The 22,345-nt window shown below is 44.4% G+C and overlaps 1 protein-coding gene across 2 annotated transcripts in view; it reads right to left on the bottom strand.

Annotated features, from left to right (window-relative positions):
- The window catches only part of EIF4G1 (eukaryotic translation initiation factor 4 gamma 1), an 81,134-nt gene extending 59,773 nt beyond the window's left edge, over positions 1-21,361 (bottom strand). For both annotated transcript variants that reach the window (XM_088479706.1, XM_088479709.1), the window contains exon 1: positions 21,284-21,361. The gene's annotated coding sequence lies outside the window, so the exon portion shown is untranslated. The remainder of the gene's footprint in view (positions 1-21,283) is intronic.
- Between the last annotated feature and the right edge of the window lie 984 nt (positions 21,362-22,345).

The raw sequence follows: 22,345 nt of genomic DNA, 5'->3' as shown, positions 1-22,345 counted from the left end.
TGTTAGAAGAGAGCTAATGAATATGAAGGACTCTATTTAATGTGCTTCCAATCACCAATGCCCGGACAATACATCAAACAGCATGAATGGTTTCTTATGGGATTGTAGCGACTCCATTTCATATGTTAACGCATACTACCAGTACAACACATTGCATTGATAAAAGAACAAGTGAAGTGAAGAGTACACTGAAAACACATCGCCACTAATACATTTTTCTAGTGTATGTGTGAATGAGTACCAACAGATTTTGTTCTTCAAAAAAAAAAATGTATATATGACAGGGTTTGACAAATTTTTCAAAAACTTAGGAGCCAGAACCCTCCTTAACCCCGGGAACAATTACTAAGCACCTACACCCCTGACAACCAACCCCCATGGCCACACCATTAACGGGGTGCCCCAGTAGTAATCCCCCCCTGCAGTGCCCCCAGTAGTAATCCCCCCTCTGCAGTGCCCCCCAGTAATGGTCTCCTTATGTAGTGCCCCTTTAATCAGTGCCCCCCCATTATGCATTGCCCCCAGTAGTAGTCCCCCCTATGCAGTGACCCCCCCCATAGTGTCCCCAGTAGCAGCCACCGCCAATATGCAGTGTCCCCACAGTAGCGGTCACCCCCTTATGCAGTGCCCCTTCAAAAAAAAAAAAAAAAAGGAACTTACCTGATCCCCGCTCCTGCCGACGACCGCCGCTGTCCGCTCTGCACTATGGGAGAGAGACAATGACGTGATGTCTCTCCCAACCTGCTGCGGGGTGCGCCGGAAGGTGGAGCTCATGAGTGAGCTCCAGCCGGCTCACTCCGTGAACGACGCAGCAGCCAATGAGAGTCTGACAGACTCATCGGCTGCTATAACAAACATACAGCCACCACTGACTGCTGCATGTTTGTTACTCTGTAGTGTGGACCACGCTTGCGGTCTGCACTACAGGGCCCGGGGGTTGCTGAAAAAACCTGGTCGCCAGGCAGCCAAATCTGGTCGCCATGGCGGGTTTTGTCGAGCCCTGATATATGATCGATCTCTCTCGATCGATCCACACACATTATATATATATATATATATATATATATATAACAACGGTAATGTGCCTCCTACTTTTTAAGGGGCCAAAAGTACTGGGACTATCAACTCAACAGCTATTTCATGGACAGGTGTGGGCTATTCCCTCGTTATTTCATTATCAATTAAGCAGGTAAAAGGTCTGGAGTTGATTCTAGGTGTGACATTTGCATTTGGAATCAATTGCTGTCGACTCTCAATATGAGATCCAAAGAGCTGTCACTATCAGTGAAGCAAGCCATCATTAGGCTGAAAAATCAAAACAAACCCAGAGATAGCAAAAACATTAGGTGTGGCCAAATCAACTGTTTGGAACATTCTTAAAAAGAAAGAATGCACCGGAGAGCTCAGCAACACCAAAAGACCCGGAAGACAACTGTGGTGGATGACAGAAGAATTATTTCCCTGGTGAAGAAAAACCCCTTCATAACAGTTGGCCAAAATCAAGAACACACTCCAGGAGGTAGGTGTATATGTGTCAAAGTCAACAATCAAGAGAAGACTTCACAAGAGTGAATATAGAGGGTTCACCACAAGATGTAAACCATTGGTGAGCCTCAAAAACAAGAAGACCAGAATAGAATTTGCCAAACAACATCTAAAAAAGCCATTACAGTTCTGGAACAACATCCTATGGACAGATGAGACATAGATCAACTTGTACCAGAGTGATGGGAAGAGAAGAGTATGGAGAAGGAAAGGAACTGCTCATGATCCAAAACATACCACCTCATCAGTGAAGCATGGTGGTGGTAGTGTCATGGCGTGGGCAAGTATGGCTGCCAATGGAACTGATTCCCTTGTATTTATTGATGATGTGACTGCTGACAAAAGCAGCAGAATGAATTCTGAAGTGTTTTGGGCAATATTATATATGCTCATATTCAGTCAAATGCTTCAGAACTCATTGGACGGCGCTTCACATTGCAGATGGACAATGACCCGAAGCATACTGCAAAAGCAACCAAAGAGTTTGAGGCTAAAATGTGGAATGTTATGCAATGGCCAAGTCAATCCCCTGACCTGAATTCGATTGAGAATGCATTTCACTTGATGAAGACAAAACTGAAGGGAAAATGCCCCAAGAACAAGCAGGAACTGAAGACATTTGCAGTAGAGGCCTGGCCGAGCATCACCAGGGATGAAATACAGCGTCTGGTGATGTCTATGCGTTCCAGACTTCAGGCTGTAATTGCCTGCAAAGGATTTGTAACAAAGTATTAAAAAGTGAAAGTTAGATTTAGGATTGTTTAGTTTGTCCCATTACTTTTGGCCCCTTACAAAGTGTGAGGCACATATAGAAACCGTTGTAATTCCTACACCGTTCACCTGATTTGGATGTAATTACCCTCAAATTAAATCTGAAAGTCTGCAGTTAAAGCACATCTTGTTTGTTTCATTTCAAAGTCATTGTGGTGGTGAATAGAGGCCAAAATATGAAGATTCTGTGAATGTCCCAATATTTATGCGCATATATATATATATATATATATATATATATATATATATATATATACACACACACACACACATACATACATACACACACATATATAGTGGTCATTAGACCAATTATGTTAATATTTCCCTGATTGATGCTTATATGTCATCCAGGAGAAGAATGTACATATAATTTAATTTATACACATTTAGGGGCAATTCAATTGCCATAGAACCCATCTACACACCGGAAGCCATTCAATTTATTCGATTGTTTTGGACCCCAGCCCGCAATTACCGTGGATTTCTGCTCGCACCCTCCTGAAGTGCAAGCAGAAAATCTGCCTAAAGAAGGGCTTTGGGGCTGGATGCGAGTGCGCCTTAAGGGCAATGCATCCAGCCCGGGAGAAGCTGCATACGAGGATGATCCCGTGCATTTATGACGCGAGAACGTGGCTGCCACGACCAGCACGGGACTGGTCTCGCAAACAACTGAATAGTTATCATCACTTTATACAGGAGCTATGGGCCTCCTGAACAACTGAATTGCCCACTTAGTTTGTGCAAAACGAGAACAACAAGTAATAACTATTGACACTGGGTTAGTTGGCAAACAGCTGGATTTGTTAACACAACAGATAATACTAAGTGTGGGCTGGAGCTCAGCCCCAAGTAACCAACTCCCTTTAGGCACAATTCTCAAACTGGGGCTTCTGGGGGATAGAGGGGGAGGAGTCATTCACTCTTAAAGATTTAAAGTGCTAGCTCCACCCATCTATACCCCAGTGTCTTGATCTCCAGTGTTTACTGGTGGATGAAGGAGAAACAATCATATATACAGAATGGTAATCTCAGTAAACACCTGAAATATATACTCTGTAAAATAATTAATAAAACTCATTCTTCAACAGGATAAAAATGGATGGTCATTCATGTATAAAACCATTAGCGGCTAAGATCTGAGAGAACCAGGACGTGAGCGGCATTCCAGTAGGGTTTCCCAATACAAGGTGTCTGTACCAGGGGAGAGGGGAGCTGCCAGACGGCTGTCCATACTCGCCAGCATTGAGTGACATGTGACAGGCAGCCTAGAAGTGAATCAGTTTGGCTGCCTGTCATTTCAGTGCAGCAGCTGTGCGGAGCTCAGTGTGGTGAGCAGGGAAGATCCAGAGACTGCTCACCACTCTGATTTACAAAGTACTGCAGAGCTGACAGAGAGCTCCCCGCAGCCCATGCACTGTAATGACAGGCAGCCAATCTGAGGTCACTGCCCTGCTCAGTATATAGAGCTGCCCCCAACACACTCCCTCCTGCTGGTTGTGTATAAAATGAGTGTCTGCATTTCTTTGACCTCCCCACCCCTTATCCTCACCACCAGATGTGTCTGTTTTATAGCTTTATTTTTATTTTTTTTTATATTTACTTTCTCTCTCCCCAGTGTGTGCCTCTGCCCACCATCGTGTGCGCTTTTGCCCCCTTCTGTCCCTCTACCTACCCTCCCCTTATATGTTACTGAGTCTTTGTAAACATCCGCTCACTTCTCCCTGTGTTTAATTTCTACTGGACCCCACAAATTCTGTGTGCACCCACCGTGCTGAATTACTGTAGCCTGGCAGCGCTGGCCTTTTCCAGGTGGCTCAGGTGCAGTCCGAACCCAGAGACAGTGATGCAACAACAGGAGGTCATGTAGCTGCATGCCACCTCCCGCCACAATGATGCAATGACACAGCAGGTTAAGCTGCAGTGCAATGAATTTGAATGAATGCATTTAATTTTTTTCCTTTAGGGGCCAGTGTTTTTTACTACCAGCGTAATTATGTTTTAGTTCTTCCTGTGGAGGCCATGGTGTCTTTTTTTAATTTGATCTATTTTTATCACCTTATAAGGGTCAATGTCATCTGCTACATGCTTCATTGGCTGTGGCTGCTAAGTTGTTAGATTTACAGAAAACCTTCATTTAGATGGGACCCAGAAAAGGTTAGATAGAACCCCAAGTTTTTTTTTTTTAAAGTGAGGGGTCCATGGGACCCACATTTTTTTGGCTCTGCGCGATCACCAACATATTTGTAATGCCACAAGATCGCAAATCGCTAAAGACTGGAAAAACACAAGCTTGCTGTTATGGTGCTTCAATGGAGTTGATCACAGAATTGAAAAATTCCGCAAAATCTGGAACTCATGGTACTCTTTAAGGGCCCCATACACGGTGCAACATGCACCTTGCGATGTGACGGCTGACATATTGGGCAGTCCCCACACATGGTGCGATCTGGTGGCCGACCTCACGATATGCCGGCACCCACCTCCCCCCACAGAGCCTCATGGGATAGTACATTGCTCCTCCAGATCAACTGAACATGCAGAAAGATCTGGAGGAGCGATGTACGATCCCACAGGAGCACGCACTCGCCGAAATCATACCCAGACACGGAACAATATAGCAGCACTATCATTCCAAACTGTCGGATCGGCTGCTATATCGAAGTGTATGGGGGCCCTAACAATAACTCTCCAAATGCTCTCGTTACTTATGATCCCTTAATTAAGCTCTCTGATTTGATTTTAGTAAAGACAAACAATTTCCTCTCTCCCTCATTGTTAGGCAGGGCATCTAGACTCCAAGGGGGATCTATCCCATCCCACCAAGTCACAATTTTATTTTTTATTTCCCCTACTTTAGTCTACAAAAATGATAGTTTCACATGTTTTTCATATTGTTTGCTATGGCCTATTTTGTTTCCATTACTGTGCTTTTATTGTGCTGTATTATATTACTTTATTTTCAAGTTATAAATAAAACATAGGGCCTAATTTTGAGGGAAAATGTGCTATACACATTGACAGTCCCATTGTAAATCCATCTCTCTCTAGCCGAGAACACCATGTATTACCCCAATGAGGACTGCAGTACTGCTTGCTATGATTCTCCCATGCGGTTGCAAACTTGTTTCAAAATATAAAATTATGGGGGCAATTCAATTGACCAGGATGTTAATAGCTCTAGGATGCTGGACCCGCAGCTATTCAATTTTAGTTCAACTATAATCACTTAAGGGCCATATTCAATTTGGTGCGAAAAGCCGTTTAGCCGATGCTGTCATTTTCGCCGATTTCATTTATCTTCATATTCAATTTTAGCGCCTTATCGCTGGCGCGATAACGCAATGCAATGTGAGCCTGTGGGCTCGATTCAATTGCCTGCGATGTAAATAGCACCGGGAGTTAGCTCCCGGAGCTATTCAATGGTGCGCGGTGTTTAGTCGGAGAATGCCCGTTCTCGCGACTAAACACCCTGTTTAAAGGCGCGAGAACGGGCATTCCCCGATCTAATTTCCCGGTGCAATGGGCAGAAAACAGCCTTGTGCCGGGACTTTTGTCGGATTTCTGCTCGCATTCCCGGAGGAGTGAGAGAAGAAATCCTTAGTCAGGGTTAGCTGCGCGGTGTATTGAATAGCTCCGGGAGCTGATTGCCGGAACTATTCACTTTGCGCAGAATAGAATCGAGCCCTATGAACACCCGGCAGAAAAAAGTACAGAATTGGGGTTTTGGGGTGCAAAGTTACACCCCCCTGAAGGCTAACAGTCAAAAAACCGCACAAAACACCCCAAGAAAGCACTTTGAAAAAATGGGTGAAAAAACTAGCGAAATAGCAACATGAGGGGTCTACAAGTATGGGGGGAAGTATGTTTTTGATTGCAGGTGCTTGCTGAAGGTGCGTTTTGGCGCTATTTAATGCTTGACTTTACACATTTTAAAATAAGCTTGCATCCATTTTCATATTCCCCAAATTTGATGGGAATACTTTTTTCTCCCCCAAAAAAAAAAAGTAGCAAAAAGCTATTCTTCACCACTTGCTGGAAATAGCGCCTATTGAGACCATTTAAAGACCCTGAATACCTTCAGCAGGGCTATTCGGGGGATGTCCCATGTCAGCGCATCTTTTGGGGGGTGTCAGGCTGATTTCCCCACAACTGGCAGAACTTTTAGCCGATGTCAGTTTCACCGGGTACCGTTTTCGACGATTCCAAATTGAATACGGGCAAGTGAGCAATACTTTTTCGCGCAGAAAAGCAGCAAAGACGGCGAAAAGTTGTCAACGGGGCTAAGGGCTAGAACATTCTGGGGATATTCAATTGTTTGGGCGCCCGTAGGAGCTATTCAATTGTTGTTCCAATTGGGCACAAATGCCGCAGGCACCCATATTCCTGCTCATACTCTCTAGAGGTTGGGAGATATTCAATTGTTTTGGACAACCAGCCCAAAGACTGCACTTACTGCGGTTTTCAGAGGTGCATGCGGAAATCCACATAAAGTAGGGATTTGGGGCTTGACGCGAGTGCCAGGCACACCTTAAATGCATTGCGCCCAGCACTTAACATGAGAGAAGCCGCTTAACACTGCTAGTCACGTGCATTAGCGGGCTGGTTGCACAAACAATTGAATTGACTCCTGGCCACATTAGATGGGACCTAATTATTTAACAATTTATCCCCCCCCTAGACAAATTCAAAAACTAGTTTGTTATTGTTTTCATATGCATTAACCTACTTCTGTGTTGTCCATTTTCCGGGAGATTATCTTTGCCTGAGAAACTCTTTGCAAATGGCACCTACAGAGAAGACTAGATTTACCCACAATATATCCCACACTGAAATGTAATGCAGCATATCAGGAAGCAGAGAAGGATTTTCAGCGATTTGACAATATTTACTGTGAACTTCTGGAACCTCACAGAGCAGCCAAAGATTTTTATTTTTTATTTTTAAGGGGCAACTGCCTAATCTGAATATTAACCAATTAAAAAAATCACCCTGTTGCTCAGCAAAAGGAAGGAGTGTCCTTTGAGTGACCAGCTTTTGAACAAAACAGCTGATAACAGGACACTAGCTTACTGATCTCAATCATGTTTGTGCAACCAGCTTGAGATGTGTGCTTTGTAACATGGCAAGATTGTAAGCTTAAGAGCAGGGTCTTCCTACCTATATATCTGTGTGTTATTAGCCAGTTTTGTTCTATTTATGTATCCAATTGTAAAGTGCAACGGAATATGCTGCGCTATATAAGAAACTTAATAAAATAAAATAAAATAAATAAATGGCACATTATCCAGGTGGAAGTAACCATAAGGAGAGGGGTAGGCTAACAAGGGATGCACATGGTCAGTAACAATATTCAGGTAGGCTGTGACATTTAAACAATGCTGAATTGGTATTAAGGAACATGATTTATTCCAAAAAAACATTCCCCACATAATTACCATCAGCCTGAACCGTTAACACAAGATAGTATGAATTCACTCCAAATTCTGTACACCAAACTCTGATCCTGCCAACTGCACGATTTTGAGATACATCAGACTAGGCAACATTATTCTGAGCCGTCCAGTTTCGGGGGAACTCTGCACACTGTGGTTTAAGTTTCCTATAATTAGCCAACAAGGTGTGGGACCCAGTGTTGTCTTCTGCTGCTTTACTTCAAAGTTCAACAAGTGGTTTTCAGCAAAGCTATTATGCATACCACTGTTGTAATGCATGGTTATTTCAGTAACTATCACTTTCCTATTTGCTTGAACAAGTGTGGCCATTTTCATTTGACTTTTGCCCAGAACTGATGCTCACTGGATTTTTATTTCTATTGCTCACAATTTATAACTCTAGAGACTGTTTTATATGTTTGGCATAGTGATTAATATTACTGCCTCACAGCACTGAGGTCTTGGATTCAACTCCTACCAAGGCCCAATCTGTATGGAGGTAGTCTGTTTTCCCATGTTTGTGTGGGTTTCCTCCCACAACCCAAAGTCATACTGGCATGTTAATTGGCTACTGACAAAACAAAAACACATTACCTTAGTGTGTGCGTGTGTATATTATACATATACACATACATACATACACACACACACACACACACACACACACAGCGCTGATCTTCCGAGGCATGGACTCCATAGGACCGCTGATGGTGCCCTGTAGTATTGGGCAACAAAACGTTAGCAGCAGATTCTTTGAGTGAGGGGGGGTGGGGATCAACTGTTTACAAGCGCCTGCAACTCCCATCTAAAATGGCAGGAGTAAATCAATTTTGTGCCGCTAGGCATGAGTGCTGCAGACGCCCATTATATCTGCTCACCCTGATGAAGTGGAGAGTAGAAATCCGCACTAAGTCAGGCATTTGGTCACCCAAACCTATTCCGTCCAGTAGTTTGCACACGTTTAGCCTCTATGCAGCTAATCCTTATGCCTTTGGGCACGATATGCACCCTCATGAGTGTGGGCCGGGTCTCCGGCAGGGAAGTGTGGCGGGAAACCCTGCACACAGTGAAGAAAATCTTTTTTGAAGTTAAAAATGTCTTGGGAGAGTGCAGAACCTCTGGTACTCCACTGCCAATGGTGCATTTGGAGGCATTTAAATAGCACAATGGGGTAGATTCAATTAAGGGTGCTGTTGACAGCGTCAGGAGGGAGCTCCCGGAACTATTCAATTCAGAGCAAGGATTTCCCCTCGCACCCTCCTGGAGAAATCCGACTAAAGTGCCGGCCACGAGGCTGTTTTCCGGCTTAAGGCATAGCCAACAGCCTCGCGGCCAGGACTTTAGTCGGAGAATGACAGTTCTCGCGACTAAACACCTAGATTTAGTCACAAGAAGCAGCATTCTCCAACTTAAATGATTGTAGTCGGACTAAATCGCTCTTAATTGAATCGACCCCAATATGGCCAATACGGACATGACAGTTTTCAAGTAATTTTCTCTAAAATGCTCAAGCATTGGGTAAATGATGTGGGACAGGTATGTGGGCAGTGATCGCAAATACGCACTATATCGCGTATTTTACTTGTTATTGAGGAATGGGGACTCACTTTTTCATGAAAGATACGTTTACCTGGGGACGCAATCTGCTTCCAGCCAATCCCTGGCTCCTGAGTCGGCCGAGATGCTGTGCGCAGCAGCCAATTGGAACCTACCTTGTCTACCCCTTCAAAAGTTGGAGGACGTTTCATTACTGCTAGGGTCATTTTAAGGGGCTTACTACTGGGGGCACTATTAGAGGGGGCTTACTACTGGGGGTATTTGAGGGGGGCTTACTACTGGGGGCATTTGAGGGGGGCTTACTACTGGGGGCACTATTAGAGGGGGCTTACTGCTGGGGGCACTTTTACAAGGGGCACTATTACAAGGGGATTACTACTGGGGACATTATTACAAGGGGCTTACTACTGGGTTGAGGGGCACTGAAAGGGCATGTGTGGTGCGCTATACAAGCTTTCATAATTTTGGTAATGGACGTTGGTCTGGCTCCTAAACTTTTAAGATGGCTCCTAGATTTTACAAAAATTTGTCGAGCCCTGAGTTAAGTGACTGGTCCCTGGGACCCACATATTTTGTCGCTCAACACGATCACTCTGGGGGGGGGGATCACTCTGTTGCATTTATGGGAAAGTGCTTTTGAACTTGCAGTCAAGGTTTTTTGAACATTTTTGAATAGCCCTGGGAAGGGTTTCCCGAAGCTTTTCAATTGACCGCGTTGTTAGCCCGACTAAAGGATTTCTTCTCGCACCCTCCTGAGGAGAAATGCGACTAAAGCACTGGCCGCGAGGCTGTTTTCTGGCTTAAGGCGGCGCCAACAGCCTCACGGTCGGCCCTTTAGTCAGAGAATGTCGGTTATTGCGACTAAACACACAGGTTAAGCCGCGAGAACTGGCATTCTCCGACATAAGATGTTATAGTCGGACCTTACAGCGGGGTGAAATGAATAGCTCCAGAAACAAACTTTCCGGTGCTATTCACCTCGCGCTGAACAGAATCGCCCCGTGTGAACTCTAAGGGGGCGATTAAATTGTTTTAACTCACCCTCTCTCCCATCTAAAGTGATGTGAGATCAGGGTGCAATATTCAAACGTTTTTGGGCATAAGCAATGCATAACGTAAACAAATAGACAGAGTTTAGTAACGTAAAACGGCTAAATCCGTTTAAAGTCCTGCTTTGGGCACCCAAAGTGCCGACTTAACGCATATTTCTGCTCATCTGCCCATGGGGCCTGCAAGTAGAAACGTGTGCTTCCATGGCTGTACGCGCCCGCACAGAGCAATTCAATTGTTAGTGGGCGCCCATTAATTAGTACAACTTTTTTATTACATTCCTGTTAGACTCCTCAGGAGGGGCCTAGCTGAAATGCTGATGCCTGTTCACACCAGAATGGAGCAACACTTAAATTGCCCTGTTGGGTGCACGGCGAAAACACATGAATTTCATCGTAAGGGAGGACTTCAATTGTATTTGTGCACGTCTTTTTTTTGCACCCGTCGGAGCTATTCAATTGTTTCTGCCGACAGTCTTGAATGCATGATTTCTGCTCACTGCCTCCTGAGGTGGAGAGTAGAAATCGTTGAAAAGCCCCTTTTAGGCGTCCCAACTACCGTTAGGGCGCGCTAAGTAGGACTTTAGATTGGTTTACTGTCCTTAAAGGAATTCAATTGTTTTGTTTAAGCTGCAGTGTGCTTGAATAGATTTGCTGCCAGGAAAGCCTGCTGTGTATAGGGGAAAACATTATCCCCTAAACCTTACATTTCCTACATGAATTAGATGCTGAAACGAACATATATTGTGTACTTCATAATTTTAAGGGGCCTATCCATTACACGACTTTGAACAATCCGACCAAAACCTCCATTGTTCACAAAGTCATGTAATGGATAGCCGGCGTGCACGCTGTGTCCTTGCCGACCCCGACTATCTACTGAACATGCTCGTCAGGTTCAGCGTGTTCAGATATAAAAGAGGTCGGGCTCCTGCACTGAATGGCGTTCAGTGAACTCCGTTCAGTGCGGGCACCGCACCTCGGCGACCTGAAGGTCTGAACGCTAGATGTTCAGTCTTTCAGGTCACCTAGTGGATAGACCCCTTTAGCAGGAGGGCTTATGTACACATCTATTTGTTTCTGCTGCAGTGCACACCTTTGAAATTACAAATGACTACTAAATTATTATACAAGATTTAGGGCCGTTTTCAATTAGAAGTGAAACGTCCGTTTCCGCGATACTTTTTCGCTGATGACGTCATTTTAGCCGGTTTCAAGTTATCCCCATATTCAATTAGTCCGACTTTTCGCTGGTGCGAAAAGTTTGCGCCTTATAACCAGCGGCAAAGTTTTGCCAATGGATGCCCTGTGGGAAAAAAGAAAAGTGCAGGATTGGGGTTTTGGGGTGCAAAATTGCGGCAACCCCACCCTTGACGCCAATTGTGTCAAAAACGGCAAAAAAAAAAAAAAGAATTTTGAAAAAGTGGGCGAAAAAAAAAAAAAAATCAAAGTGGGGGTACAAAATCAAAAACCAGTGAAATAGCCTATGGGGGGGGGGGTCTGGTAGTATTGGGGGATTGCAGGTGTTTGCTGAAGGTGTGTTTTTGGTGCTTTTTAATGCTTGACTTTAGCACCTTTAAAATATGCTTGCACCCATTTTCATGTACCCCAAATTTGCTGGAACTACTTTTTTCCACCCCAAAAAATGTCTAATTGCTATTCTTCATCACTGTCCCAAAGACACTAAATAGCGCCTATTGAGACCATTCAAAGACCCCAAATACCTTTAGCAGGGCTAATCGGCGGTACCCATAGTGAACCCCATATCAGAGCATCTTATGGGGGGTGTCAGGCTTATTTCCCCAAAAATGACAGCACTTTTCGCCTATTTGCGTTTCGCCGGGTCCCGTTTTTGACGATTTCAAATTGAATACGGGGACACGCGCGATACATTTTCACACCTGAAACCTGCGATGACAGCGAAAACTCCGGCAATGGACTTTTTCGCTTCTAACTGAATAGGACCCTTAAATTATATCTGTGTTAAGTCGAGGGCTCCAGTAGTTTAGCTAGTTAGGGAGTAGTGACTAAGATAAAACATATGATATCCATCAAACTTGGCTACTTCCCAAAAGAATGTGGCAATAGGGATAAAGTGTCCATATCAAGAGCACATAGACCCATTCCCTGCAGGAACAATTCACAAACCACCATTGCATTTATTTTCTGAAAGCTTGCGTTGTAACAGATGTCTTATGGGATTCTTCTGTAATCTATTTAAACTCAGACCAATCAGCAATAAAAAAAATCACTACAAGCAATTTAAATTTCTGAAGGCATGTCTACAAATTGACTACTCACTGGAGCCTTAATTCAAAAACACCAGCTTGCACACCATTATATGGAGAGCACTGTCTTTACAGGGATCAACTAACTAGCAACAACCTATGTCAACAAAGTCGATGACCACAGCAGTGTTACTCAGACTTCTTTAGACTGGAATCCCAAATGTCAGTGTGACATTGTAAAAAGGTGGTTACCATTAGTGTACTTCATGGCATTCATGCAGCTGCTAAAACATTTTGGGATGCCACTAGGTCTTCCAGGTTTACATACAATGTACAGCTCATAATATGTTCCCAAATTCTCCCAGGTATCATTACTTTAAAGAAGCTAGCACTGTACGGAGAGAACATAGCTCCCAGGATAAGTGCTTGGAGCTATTCAATTGCTTGCATAACGCCCTGCACTTAATCCAGGAATTGAATAGCAACAATTGAATAGCTCAGTCGGGCTGAAACAATTGAATTCCGCCCTAAAAATGAAAAGTGATGGTGTGCAACCAATCCGATTCGGTCTATCATTTTCTAGGATGCAATAGAGAAATGATAGACAGAATCTGATTTGTTGCTATGGGTAACATCACCACTTTTCAGTTTTAGGTGTTTTATTAACCCCAGAAAGTCAGTTTTGCACAGGGATATTGCATCCAAATGTAAACACCATTGACGAAAAGGCTGGTATTCAAATGTTACTGACGTCCCTGTACAGACGGAGCAATTCAATTGTCTCTCAGTTCAGGCGTCCATTAGAAGTTATCATGGCCACAAGCACCAGATTTAGCCATGCGCAGCGGCTAAACCAGTCTAAAGTAGTGGTTAAAGCGCCCAAAACCCGGGTTTTGTTCACGTCTCTTCTTGCACCTGCTAGAAGAAATGTCCCCCCCTCCCCCCGCAGCTTTAGGCATTCAAACGGAGCAACAATTGAACTGCTCCGTAGGGCGCCTATTCGTATAGACACCCAGCAGGGGGCGTCTATAACAGGCCCACATAACTGACAATTTTTTTTTCCCAAAAACCACTCCGAAATTGTCGGTTTTTTTTATGATTGAATTAGGTCAAGAACATCTTTTTAAAACTATTTCAACTCATTTTTTTTTTTTTTTTTATAAACACCATATAAATTAAATTTTTTATGGTATACTGTAGTTCTGGTCATTGACAGCTGTACCATCGACGGCCGATTGGTTCAGCCATCAATAGAAACAATCGATTGACACCGGTTGGGGGGCTACACACACATATATATATATACACATGCGCGCATACATACATATATAGATACACTGTATATACATATATCCATGTGTACAGATAACGTGTGTGTGTGTGTGTGTGTAATATATATATATATATATTAGTAGAGAACCGGGACTCAAATTATGGCAGAGCGGCATGCACAGGTGCACTCCCAGAGAAAGACTCCAGATAACGGAGTGCATCCCGTTTTCATACCTACGATCGATAGATATATATATATATGTCAGGTGCATAAATATGGGGACTGACAGAATTTTCATATTTTGGCCTCTATTCACCACCACAATGGCTTTGAAATGAAACAAACAAGATGTGCTTTAACTGCAGACTTTCAGATTTCATTTGAGGGTAATTACATCCAAATCAGGTGAACGGTGTAGGAATTACAACGGTTTCTATATGTGCCTCCCACTTTTTAAGGGGCCAAAAGTAATGGGACAAACTAAACAATCCTAAATCTAACTTTCACTTTTTAATACTTTGTTGCAAAACCTTTGCAGGCAATTACAGCCTGAAGTCTGGAACGCATAGACATCACCAGACGCTGTATTTCATCCCTGGTGATGCTCTGCCAGGCCTGTACTGCAAATGTCTTCAGTTCCTGCTTGTTCTTGGGGCATTTTCCCTTCAGTTTTGTCTTCAAGTGAAATGCATGCTCAATCAGATTCAGGTAAGGGCATTGACTTGGCCATTGCATAACATTCCACCTTTTAGCCTTAAAAAACTCATTGGTTGCTTTTGCAGTATGCTTCGGGTCATTGTCCATCTGCACTGTGAAGCGCCATCCAATGAGTTCTGAAGCATTTGACTGAATATGAGCATATAACATTGCCCGAAACACTTCAGAATTCATTCTGCTTCTTTTGTCAGCAGTCACATCATCAATAAAGACAAGTTAACCAGTTCCATTGGCAGCCATACATGCCCACGCCATGACACTACCACCACCATGCTTCACTGATGAGGTGGTATGTTTTGGATCATGAGCAGTTCCTTTCCTTCTCCATACTCTTCTCTTCCCATCACTCTGGTACAAGTTGATCTTTGTCTCATCTGTCCATAGGATGTTGTTCCAGAACTGTAATGGCTTTTTTAGATGTTGTTTGGCAAACTCTAATCTGGTCTTCTTGTTTTTGAGGCTCACCAATGGTTTACATCTTCTGGTGAACCCTCTATATTCACTCTTGTGAAGTCTTCTCTTGATTGTTGACTTTGACACATATACACCTACCTCCTGGAGAGTGTTCTGGATTCGGCCAACTGTTGTGAAGGAGTTTTTCTTCACCAGGGAAATAATTCTTCTGTCATCCACCACAGTTGTTTTCCGAGGTATTCCAGGTCTTTTGGTGTTGCTGAGCTCTCCGGTGCGTTCTTTCTTTTTAAGAATGTTCCTAACAGTTGATTTGGCCACACCTAATGTTTTTGCCATCTCTCTGATGGGTTTGTTTTGATTTTTCAGCCTAATGATGGCTTGCTTCACTGATAGTGACAGCTCTTTGGATCTCATATTGAGAGTCGACAGCAACTAATTCCAAATGCAAATTTCACACCTAGAATCAACTCCAGACCTTTACCTGCTTAATTGATAATGAAATAATGAGGGAATAGCCCACACCTGTCCATGAAATAGCTTTTGAGTTGATAGTCCCATTACTTTTGGCCCCTTACAAAGTGGGAGGCACATATAGAAACCGTTGTAATTCCTACACCGTTCACCTGATTTGGATGTAATTGCCCTCAAATTAAATCTGAAAGTCTGCAGTTAAAGCACATCTTGTTTGTTTCATTTCAAAGCCATTGTGGTGGTGAATAGAGGCCAAAATATGAAAATTCTGTCAATGTCCCAATATTTATGCACCTGTCTGTCTCTGTGTGTGTGTGTGTGTGTGTGTGTGTGTGTGTGTGTGTGTGTGTGTGTGTGTGTGTGTGTGTGTGTGTAAAGGGGTTTGCTGTACATGGGGTAGGGTTTATGGGGGGGGGGGGGGGAGAGGAGGGGTTGGCTCTTTGACCAGCGGCTGCTCCCTCTACTGTTTGCAGCCGCTGGGGAGCCGCTAACAGGGAGTTGGGACAGGGAGGGGGCAGAGAAAGGGTCAGCGCTGAAAGCGCTACCTTCTATTTGCCCGGCGGCTGCTCTGTCTAGTTTGCAGCCGCCGAGCGGCTGCTAGCGGGGGTGCAGAGAGAGAGAAGGACAGCGTTGATAGCGCTGTTCTTCTCTGCCCGGCGGCTGCAAGCTTCGGAGGAGGGAGAGAAGGACAGCGCTATCAGTGCTGCCTTCTCTGCCCTGTCAGCGGCTGTCCTCCGGAGAGAGGGAGAGAAGGACAGCACTATCTGCTGTCGGGGGTGGGTGCGCCTTCGTTGGGCTGTCCGATCACTGCTAGCAGTGATCGGCCGGCACCCCGGGGAGGGACAGTGTGCAGAGGGACCAGGAGGTCCCTCTGTGATTGGTGGCTGCAAGAAACTTATTTTCCAGCAGCCGCCCGCAGAGGTTTCCTGACTGGTCGTATCAAAGCCCAGTCTGGTATGGTCGTATCTGATACGACCATACCAGGCAAGTGGTTAAAGCCTAATTGGAGATCAACACACAATTAAACTTTACAGCAATCAAATCACCATTGATTTCTTAGTGGTGGTGCTCAGGCATCCCTCTAATATGACTCCACCAAATTCAAAATATATAATACAAGTGGTGCCCAAGTTTTTGGTACCATAATTCATCATATCATTATCTAGAGATGTTGAAGATGTTAAAACTATTTTGGATTATGCATTGTTTCCATGCTTAAAATAATTACATCAGCTACTCTATATATTTATATTATATTTGTAATATCATTGCTGAAAAGTTATTTGTAATCCTATTATCTAATTTGCATTGCAATTACCAAAGTGTGCCAGATGGAAAATAGTAGGGAAGAGAGCAATCTCCAAAATGGAAAGAACATTTACTATTATTATTATCATCTTTTACTTATAACTATTTTTATTAACTATTATAACTATGACTATTACTAATGTCAATGGGCCGAATTCAATTCAATGCGAAGATGTGAGCAGCGGGAGGGAGCTCCCACAGCTATTCAATACACTGCACCGTTTGGATGTCTGAAGGATTTCTTCTCGCACCCCCCTGGGGATTCGAGGAGAACTCCGACAAAAGTGCCGGGCGCACAGCTGTTTGCCAGCTTAGCGCAGCGCTAGCAGTCGCGCGCCTGGCACTTTACTTGGAGAATGTGGTTACCGCGCCTTAACACCCAGGTTAAATTGCGAGAACCGGCATTCTCTGACTTTCCTGCTTACTGATCAGGCACACAGCACGTTGAATTAAATAGCTGCGTGAGCTCCCTCCCATGGCTGCTTCCACTCGCATGGCGCTGAACTGAATTCCCCCCATTGACTTAAGTGCTTTTAGTCGGACTTAACAGCATGCTGTTAAGTCTAACTAGAAGCGCTTAAGTAGGAGAATGCCGGTTAGCGGGAATAAAGCAGGGTGTTTAGTTTTGAGAACTACCATTTTCAGACTTAAGTGCCGTCCCAGATGCTGTTATCGCCAAGCTACGCTGTAAAACTGCATCCCAGCCAGCACTTTAGTCGGATTTCAGCTCTCACCTCAGGTGGGTGAGAGCTGAAATCCTGCTTAGGGCTCGATTCTATTTACGCTATGTGAATAGCGCCGGGAGTGAGTTCCCGGAGCTATTCAATACACCACACTGCAAAGCCAGACTAAGGATTTCTTCTCACACCCCTCTGGGGATGAGAGCAGAAATCCAACAAAAGTCCAGGCGCAATGCAGTTTTCTGCCCTTAGCGCCGGGAAAACAGCATCACGCCGTGTGGTTTAGTCGGAGAATGCCTGTTCTCGTGCCTAAACACTCTATCTAAAGAGCAAGAACGAGCCTTCACCGACCTAACTTCGCGCAGAATAGATCCGGGAGCTGATTCCCAGGGATATTCACATAGAACAGAATCGTGCCCTCTGTCTGCTTAACATTGCGGTCAATTGAATAGCTCCGGGACCTCCTCCTCAGGGCTATTCAATATTGCGATCAATTGAATTCCCCGAGGGGGAGAATCGATAGGTTTTTTGTGCACTGCTCAGCAATGGGTGTCCGGCGGAGCCATTCAATAATAGCTCTGTTCAGAAAGTGACATTTCTGCTCGCAGCCTCCTGAGGTTGCGAGCAAAAATGCGAGAAAGATTTGTAGTTTGGGAGCACTAACCAGAACTTTAGAGGTGTTTAACTGCTTTCAGAGGCTAAACCAAGAGCTTTTGGGGCACGACAAGCATGGTAATTAATAGGCACCCAAAACAATTGAATTGCTCTATCAGGTACCCATTATCGCCACCCCAAAAACAATTGAATCGCACCCAAACTGTATGTGGTTGGACAATCCTTGTGAACTTGCTGACAAGCCCAGAATACATCTTGAAAAAAGGATTCTGAAAAGAAATATATACTCTTAGGACTTAATATCAATAAATCAAGCTAGAAGCTGCTCCTTTGCTCCAACGTTTTGATTTTATTCCCAACCTTTATCAAGGATATAGTAAAATATTATATCCATGATATAGGTTTGGAATAAACCCGAAACATCAGAGCAAAGGAGCAGCTTATAGCATGATTTATAGATGTTAAAATAAAAGTATATACACCATTGGTACACTTCTAAAAGCATCAGAGGCTGAAGTCTTTTAGGCAAGATGCACACTGGAAATAAGGAATCTCCAAGAAAAGTCCCATAACAAGTCAGCATACAAAAGGGGTGATTCAATTCATTTGGAGTTATATAGTTATGGGGAGGGAGCCCCTAGAGCTATTCAAATAACTGCTATGTTTACTCAGACGGAAAGCCAAGTTTAACCAGTGTGTTAAGTTGCGAGAACCGGCAATCTTAAGACTAACGTGCCGGACCTGAGGCTGTTAGCGCCGCACAGAGCCAGAAAACAGCTTTGGGGCCAGCACTTTAGTTGGATTTCTCCTCGCACCCTCAGGAGGGTGCGAGTAGAAATGATCATTTGTCAGACTAAAAAGCTCGCTGAATTGAATAGCTACGTGTACACCGTCCAGGAGCTATAAAATTCCCACTGAATCGCCCCAAAGACAGAAATCGGGGCACTCAAAGGCCTTCAGCATGGCTAATTACAGCATCAACTGATAGATGTCCACGTGCAACAGTCTCAGAGTTACTTCCTTCCCCAGGTTCAGAAAACTCCATGTGGTAACTCCTTAAGTCTTGAGAACAAACGTCTTTCAGCTCCTGCTGATTCTATGCTTTTATTATTAAATTGCATAAATTAGCCTTGCTGTAGTCCTAGAAGTGCCCTTTTTATAAAATATTACATCAGCCTGCATACAAGTACAGAAATTATTTTCAGGAGCCACAACTAAGAAGCATACAAACATCTCCGCTCCAAAAGAAGTCAACTTATCCCTAACCACAGAAGCAACATAAAAGGAGAATATATTTCACCATAAAGAACAGCGGTTTGAGATGTAAAACAAACCAGAGTAAGATTCTGTATCACTGATCAAGCTACATCCAGCACACCATCATCTCATATGATAAAATACAAACTGGCAATACAAAGAAAAAGCTACATAGACATTAAAATTGTTCTACGATAACTATGAATAGAAGAAAAAGCTGCCTACAGCAACCGCTGTGGTAAAAAAACAAATTGAATGTGTAATAATCTTAAAGCCGAAAACAAAATTCAAGTAACAGCCGGTATACTATTCGCAGCGATGCTAATGGATTGTCACGAAAAAAAAAATGACATGAAAAGTTACGTTTTTTCGCCGCTGCAATGGCAAAAACACATAGGTCCGAAAAAAATAGGATATGGGGATAAAATAAAAGTCATCAAAAAAAGGGGATAATTGGATACCGGACATAATTTGTTCAGCCACCTATGCCTTTTATACATTTGTCAAAGAACGTCTGCATTATTTTTAAGAGTTTAAAAATACTCATGTTCTAAAACGGGGGTCATTAGGTGTAGTGGAAATGTATAAAATGAAATGATCCTAAAGCGCATAGCAGCTACACCTCACCAATTCCAGGAACTATTAAAGAGCCATCATTATTCGTCAGTACAACATGATAACCTGCCCCTGCAACTCCTTGTATAGGAGGCATTAATGGATATGAACAAACAGACAGCTTATCATGTAAGTGGTGTTCAACACATTGCCTGGAATACTAAAGCATTTTTAGCACTGGTCATATAGGAAACAGATTATTATAGTCATTCCAGACATTATAAACACTACCATGCCCACAGAAACAATGTTGGTACAGTGATTTATTGAACACAATTTTGCCTAGTGATTAAGATTCACAGCATTAAGAATATATTAAAAGTCAAATTAAACTTCTGAGGAAAAGGAGTGACCCGCATGTTAGCCATCACTGTCCCTTTAAAAATACCATCTGCATTGTTTGATCACTCTGCCAATAAGTGAACACACCAGCTGCAGGCCAAATAAATATTCTCCGCCAACAACAAGGACAAAACCAACAGAACGAAAAACTAAAAATCAGCCAAGTAAAAATATTTAGTTACATTAGATATCAAAGACAACTAAAACACTGAGTGCAAATTTCAAGGACTATCAAGAGACCATACAGGCAGCAGATTAGACTAAAGTAAAATGCAGACTCATCAGAATGCACACAGCCCACACAATCTGCATACACATGGATCCTGTGTACACAGTGCATCATGCCAGGCTCATGACCTACCACCATGAGAATGCCAAACCCAGTGTGGCTGAGCGTGATTAGGGGACATGTGACCAGCAAGTGACACGGGCAGGGTGGGGGGGTAGGGCACTATGCATGGCACATGGGGAAAAGTGACGTCACATGCAGCCCCACACGGGACGTCAATGTCACCCCACAGCGCCCGTGACGTCTGGGCCTCTCCTGCCGGCTGCAGCGACTGCTGATCGCAGTTTGCGAGGACAGGGAAGCCGCTGAATGAGCGGTGCGAGGGAGGCAGTAGAGACGTGACATATGATGTCAGAGTGAATGTGTGATGTCATTCATTCAGCGGCAGACACAGTACTGTCCCTGCCATAAGGTGCGGGAGCCGGCTTAGGGGGCTAGCCCCGCCCGACTCACACACGCCGGACTGTCACACGGGGGACAGGGAGCCGGGCACACTGTGCGCTGGCTGGGCACCGCTGCCGGCTGGCACGGGAAAGGCTGGCAGGGATCTGGGCCCTGGCGATGTGGGCCGGGGTGAGCAGGGTATACACACACACATATGACGATGGGCAGGTAGCATAGGCCTATGGGGGCCGGGCGGATGGCGGCCGTGGAGCTGTGGGGATGTACAAGGCGGCGGATGGTGAAGGATTGTAGCCGGGCCCCTGCAACTCTCACCTGCTCTCCTCAGTCCGCGCAGCCGGGCGCAGCCGCACCAGCGAGATGGCCCATTTCCGGATCCCGGTGCCGTACTGCGCAGGCGTACAGCCGTTCCACGTGACTGAATGGAGCGGAAAGGGCGTGGTGTATGAAAGCGCTGCGTCGCTCTATATCACATGACCGGCAGGCAGCGGAAGTGCTCGTTGGGTGATGATGAGGAGTCTTGTGTGTGGGCATCGCGGAGAGAGAGAGAATGCCGGCCTGCTGCTGCGCACTGCTCGGCGCCGGGATCAACAATTGTGATATCTCCCTATTTTCGATGTCGTCTGTGTCTTATTCACACTATTTTTTTTTTCTTTACAATATTGGAGTTTGTATGTTCTCTCCTTGTTTGTATGGGTTTTTTTCTGGGGTGTGCTCAGGTTTTCTCATGTAATTGGTTGCTGACCAGAAGTTAGCCCTATGTGTATGTGTCCGTGTGGTAGGAAACATAGAATGTAACGTCCAATGCTGTAGGGACTGAGGTCCCCATATACCAAAGAAGCATAACCCCATTAGCGCTCACTAAAGTGGTTATGTCCTTGTTTCTGCATTTAACAAACAGCAGTCATCTAAGATGGACTTTGCGGGACCTCACTGGAGGGATAAGTATTGGTAAATACCAGTGAATTGTTAAATGGGGGCCTGAATGACTAAATATTCTCTGCAAAGTGCTGCCCTTTTGCGGCAATGGATACTAAAGTTTTGTGGCAATTCAATTTTGTTCTGTAAAGGTAGGTATCCATGCGATACCTACCACTGATGATTCTGCTACTACTTAGTAGTGTTTGGAATTATATTTCTACTTCAGGGTCCATAGGGTATCCACAGGATACCTTGGGGTATAGGTGTGACGTCAGTCGCAGGGCACCAAAGAGTTAAGCTTTCAGCCTCCCAGGATGCACTAGGTCCCCCTCCTATACCCCGCCCCCGGGCCAAGGCACCTCAGTTTAGTTTGGTGCCCGGCCGGAGTCGGGTGCACCTGTTGGAGTGGGGGCTAGAAGAGCCCCTGAAGTTTTTTCTTCATGCAGCTGTGGCTGC

Source organism: Taudactylus pleione, unplaced genomic scaffold (genome assembly GCF_031769625.1).
Source record: "Taudactylus pleione unplaced genomic scaffold, aTauple2 ptg000244l, whole genome shotgun sequence".
Classification (NCBI taxonomy): Eukaryota; Metazoa; Chordata; class Amphibia; order Anura; family Myobatrachidae; genus Taudactylus; species Taudactylus pleione.
This window is presented reverse-complemented; position numbering and strand designations above follow the sequence as displayed.